Source organism: Furipterus horrens, unplaced genomic scaffold, assembly GCF_987537825.1.
Source record: "Furipterus horrens unplaced genomic scaffold, mFurHor1.1.pri manual_scaffold_3, whole genome shotgun sequence".
In the NCBI taxonomy this organism is placed as follows: domain Eukaryota; kingdom Metazoa; phylum Chordata; class Mammalia; order Chiroptera; family Furipteridae; genus Furipterus; species Furipterus horrens.
The window spans coordinates 66,838,049-66,844,045 of NW_028327173.1; the positions used below are offsets into that span (position 1 = coordinate 66,838,049).

A 5,997-nucleotide genomic window follows, 5' to 3' on the forward strand; every position below is an offset into this window, starting at 1 on the left:
GTTAGCAGTGAGGAAGGGGAGGGGACTCAAGACTTGTTTTCATTGTTCACTGAACCATGCAGGAAAAGCAAAATCAAACCTAAAGTCTGTACATGAGGGGGTTCTCTGAGAATTAGGATAGAAAAGAATCCAAATTGCTTCCTATTTACTAGGAAAGGATTAGGGAAAGTAGTACAAAGAAGAAAAACAAAACTAGGTGTTGTAATTCTAATCGTCGGCAGCCGTCCATCTCGAGAGACGATGGTGTAGCTTCTTAAGTGTCTATCTGCACCGCCGAGAATGGCTGTGCAGTCCGACTCGGGAGTGACACGGCATCTGTCTCCTCCCGTGTTGAATTGACATCTTGCGATGACGCTGGAGTGTCCTCTCCAGTGGAGCTGAAGCTACAGAGCCTGGGCAGGGTGATATGGAGGGTCTGCTGTTGCCCATGCAGCAGACCCCCCCTCTCTTCGCAGCTGAAGGGTCCAAGGGAAAGACGGAGTCGATACAGCTTGGCTTCAGGTGCGCCGCAGGAGTTGCCGGTGTTGACTACAACGTCAAACCGCCTTAGGGACTCCGGCTCCGGATTTTCTGTCAGGGTTTACTCCCTTAGCCTTTCCCCAGAAGAGGTATGCCGCAAGGCAGCAGAGGTTTTTTGGAGTCAGAGTTTTCCTTCTCTGATGTACCCTGACTGGAAGATCGAACCAGCGACACTTAGCTCGCAGGCCGACGCTCAATCCACTGAGCTAAACCAGCCAGGGCATGTAATTCTAATACACAGACAATATTTCCTGGCCAGATGCTGCTGTAGAAATTTCAGAAACACCCACTAAAATCATAAATGAAAATCACATATTCGTAACATTTAATGAGAATACAGGCTGAATTTATAGCCACTGAATGTGCACTATGGAAGAAGATGTTGATTTACTCTTAGAAGATGGAAATATATCTGATAGAAGAAAACAATACACAGAAATGTGATAAACATTTGCATGAAAATGAGTCACTGAAAAAACTCAAAACTTCCACAATACTTTATGCACCAAATTATCTTCAGAGCAGCCAAAAAGAAATAGTAATAAATAATAATAGTGCATTTTCCTGCCATTAATTTTTTTATAAAACTTCTGTTGACTTTGGTGGAAGTTCTGCATCTAGAATGTGGCCCAGGAAATTTACAATCTATAACTCAGAGACCAAAGACCTTGAACATCAAGAAAATCTCTTACCCTTATTTATACACACTGTTCTTTATCACAAAGGAAGAGCTGGTACCCATTCCAAATAACCAATCATTATGCAAGGAATATTCTGACTCACCCAGCATCTTTAATCAGTAAATGCTGTGCCAATGGAAAGAGAGTGGGAAGAAGTCACAGCATCCATTAATAAAAAATGACTGGGGCTTTCTATCAACAGAAGCATCATTAGGAAATGTATGGTAGGAAAATAGTAGGCTGTAGATTTGTGATGGCAGGGATGGCAATAGAATACTAACATTTATACCCTCTTAACCACTTCTTTTTAAAATGATGCTGATTTGAGGTCACTATACATTGCTTAATATATTTTCAGTTTCTTGCCTTACCTGACCCTTTGGCCCTCCTTCCGGACTCCAAATACAAATATTTCTCTTTTTGCCAATTTTACTGAGATAACATTGGATATACATTTAAGGTATACAAGTTAATGATAACCGCAATAATTTTAATTTTAAAAATATAGAATGTTTTGTGAATGTGCATGTTATTTTTGCACGGGAGCATGCTAATCTTCCCTTTATTATTAGTTTTTTTAGTGTAAGTGCTATAAAGACGAGCACCATAGATATTTCTAAAAGGTAATTGCTTATCATTGTCTGAGTCCATCTCCCATAAATACACTGATCAATTGCTGGCAAAAGATTAATCTGATATGAAAGGAAGGATATCAGATTAATCCAATAATTTCTTGAACAGTGTTCTCTCTTTGTTGCCCTTTTCCTCCCTATCATGAACCCTTGAGTAAATACAGAAAATATGATTCACATTTCCAATAAACCATGCAATCTGTATTTCAACTGAGGATGCTTCTTGACCACACAGTAGACTTGTAATTTCAAAGTAACTGTATTGCATTTTGAAAGAAAACAAGCCAGTCATGTTTTATTAACAGAAAGCCTTCTTGAACATGTCTCCTGGTAGGTTAAAGAGATCTGAGTCATTCTCTGAAAGTGAACGGGGGAGTCATAAGTTTATATAAAATACCTACAAATCTTAGTAGAGGGATAAACTAAAACTACAAAAGTCCCCATTACTGTATAACTTTTCAAGTATCACTAATGCACATCACCAGTGGAGAAACTAATAGTATTCTGCTTTAATAGCATTTCTGCCCTATCATTAACCCAAGCATGGTCCATAAAGTTACTTGAATATCCATAAATAAGCTTACTAAGTTTATGTGATTTCTAGTTCTATCACCTCAATAAGAAAAACAGCATCAAATTCCTCACCCGGGCTCAATTGTGTGGATGTGAAAGCTAGGTACTAGATAATAATATCAATAGTTATTCAACATGAATTCAAATTTCCACTGTGTCAGTAGGCCATGTCTTGTTTTCAAAACATCATGGTCCTGTTTTTAATCCTACATATTAAAATGATAAATGATACTGCTTTTATCGGTATTCCATTATTAATCTATATTCTACCCTAAGACAGAATCTGGATAGATGATATTTTCAAATCACTACCCAGTCTATACTAGAAATTATACTGGTTTTGATAAGAAATAGTTGGAATATACCACCCACCAAAAAAAAAAAGAGTTCTATTTAATCCAATATTCTATTGGAATTCCAGGATTTATGTCACTATTATAGAAAAACTCATTTTGGTTATAGCACCAACATGGCCAAATAAATGACTTCAAGATGCTAAAAGAAAGTATTTGGCCAAGATAAATAGGTGTTCAAATGGGCCTCCCCAGCTTGCTCATTTTGCTATATGGAAAATGAACTAACTGAGTTTAATGTACGCCAAATGAGATTTGGAAGCATGTTCTAATTCACTTCATTTTGTACGAAGAATGAGCAGTTTTTGATTTTCCAGCTTCCACCTTTAACCCCTACAGTATGTTCTCAGCAAAATGGTTAAAGTGATCCTTTTTAAAATATACGTCAGATTATGTCACTCCTCTGCTCAAAATCCTGCCATGTCTCTCCTGCTATGAACGGTGCAAACCAGACCCCTGGCAGTGATCCACAGGCCCTATACACTCTGGCCTCTTGGATCTATTTCTTACCCTCTCCCTTGCTCACTTTACTCCAGTTTCACTGACACACTTTCTCGAACATGCCCAACATATTCATACCTCAGGACCTTTGCACTCTGTGTCCCCTCTGACCAGAACACTCTTCTCTCCACTATTCCCATGACTCATTCCCTCACCTTCTTCAAATCTTCTTTACTCAGTAATCACTATTTCAACAGGCAACCCTGTCCAACCTATTTAAAACTATATTTCACCCCTTCTTCTCACAATCTTAATTACCTTTTATCCTATTCTATTTTTCCTCCATGGAACTCATCTCCTTCTAACATTCTACACAGCTTTTATATTTATGTTTATTGTCTCTCTTCCTCACTAGAATTTAACTTTCACAAGGACAGAAATTTTAGTTCATTTGCTCACTACTACATACACAGAACTTTAAACAAGACAGAGCACGTGCTTGGTGCTTAATAATACTATGTCAGTTGAATGAAAGAATGAAAGGCAAAGTTGCTGAATATAGCACAGATCTAATACAATGAAAATTTGCAGATGTTTTACTAAAACTCATAATTTAAATTCTGTAAGTCTTAGTTTTTTCATCTGTAAAATGAATTAATTATAGTATCTAACACTTAAGGTTGTTGTAAAGATTAAAGGAGGAAACAAATGGAAAGCATTTAAGGCAATGCCTTGCATATTGATTAATTATTTTGATTAGTCCAAAAAATAAGGAAAGTACCATAACAGAAATTATAGCTAACATCTGTATTGAGTTTTACACTCTGTAAAGGACACAACTGTTTTCATTATCTCTATCAGGATCCTCCCAGATTCATTCCAAGCAAATAATAATAACTGGATCCTCAGTGTCTATGCCTCGGTAATGTCAGTACGTAACCAACCAAATACAAGATAGAGGCAGGATTCAAACAGAAGGCTTTGGAAGTCAAGTCCCATGTTCTCCCCTCAATATCACAGAAAGAACACATTACTTTCAGCTCTAGGCTTTAACAAAATGAAAGGTCTTTGAAGTAATGTTTTTGTTTGGTTGTTCATTTACTGAGTCTGTACAGCTGCATAAAATGTGACTTAGATAAGGGGGTCATCATCAACATCTAGTGCTATGCACCTTCTAAGTCAAGACTCAACCACTGGAAGACCTTCCTCACCACTGATCATTGATTCAGTCATAGATGTACAGTCAAGAATATTTTAATTATCTATGTATATCCCAACATGCCTCTGAACACCTCAAGACAAAGATCAGGTTTTTTTTAGGGAATGCCAAAACTCCTGATTCAGTCTTGTTTACATGGTAAGTGTGTAGTGAATCTTTAATGAATAAATAAATGAGTTTTTTTAAATGGCTGAGTTTACAGGCATTGCCTACCTTATCTTCCAACACAAATTGTCTCCCTTCTTTTCTACGAAAGTAATTAGAATACAGGTAGATGTCTACAGCATTCTCCCATACTCCATCCTTCAAAATTGTGTTAACTGTAAAACTAGTTCCACAGAATGTTGTGCACAAAAGAATTACACCTTTGGGAAATGCTGAGTTAAATAAGTTCAAATGGTGTTCTCACTATAGAACTTCTCAGGGCCTTTACTACACTAATGTACATTGAAAATGTGCAAAATTTAGATAGCATCTACAGCATTTTGAAAATTCAGTGGATCATGCATCCCACCAGAAACAAAGCTTTGTGCATGGAATTTCTCTAAAATCAGTTTTCCAGAGGACATGTTTATCTATAACAAACACACTCAGGGTTTTCAAAAGTAGAATCCATAAAAAAAAAAATTCAAATGAAACACCAGGAACATGAAGAGGTCAAAGAGAGTTCATAGTTTTGTAAAGCTGGGTAACTTACAGGGTTATTTTACTCAGAGATATTATTTTCTTTCTATTAAGCCTAATACTAGGTTTGTGTAAGCCCGAAGATACTGGAAAAGTATTATTTTGGAGGATGCTTTGAAAGACTATTCAAAAAATAAAAAGAAAGCACTAGCTTGGGACCTCACACAACCTCATGGACTTTAAGTAGAAAGCCAGTGCTCCTCATAGTTAAACTGAGGATGAGGAGGGAAACAAAGGACTGGTCTTAACATGGGTCTCTGGGCCCATGTAAATAAAAACTTATATAGAAAGACAAATTGATCCAAAGGCCTTTATCAGTTGATTGATTCTTAATTTTATTTATCAGATAAGATTAAATAAACTTAACAAGGTACTGAGGGCAAAGACCAGAGAACTTCCATATTTAGATGAGGCCAAGAAGAGGATGGCCGAGAAATGAGGTCTGTTAGGGGAGTACTAGATGTAGCTGGGATCCCTGTAGGGAGTGAGGGGAAGGTATTATCAGGAAGAAAGAGCCAGTAAAATGGGAATGAAAGAACCTTATGGTGGCTTTGATGGCAGATCTTGAGTACTGGGATTTTCATAGGAAACAGTAAGCAAAAAGCCAGGAGACCTAACCTGGTTGTGTAGATGTTATTGTCTGAAGATACAAAGATATATAGGGAAGGAAGTAGCATCCAGAAAGGACACCGACTTTAACAAACATGAGAAGTTACTGGAAGTATGAGGTCCCCAGGGCCTGTCATAGACATTCAAAGTCAAACCACCTCAAACAGCCTTTAACTGGGATTCTCCAGACGTTTCCCATTTCTCCCTCTCCCTCCACTCCACCCCATGCCTCTATCCTTAGCCTTAGTCCCTGAATAAAGACCAGATAAAAACTAGCTTGATTGTCT

The 5,997-nt window shown here is 37.6% G+C and overlaps 1 non-coding gene across 1 annotated transcript; it reads right to left on the reverse strand.

The window, feature by feature from the left end:
- Positions 1-1,697: 1,697 nt before the first annotated feature.
- Positions 1,698-1,804, reverse strand: LOC150015224 (U6 spliceosomal RNA). Its single transcript, XR_016510228.1, has one exon. It is a non-coding gene; the product is annotated as a U6 spliceosomal RNA (small nuclear RNA).
- Positions 1,805-5,997: the final 4,193 nt, after the last annotated feature.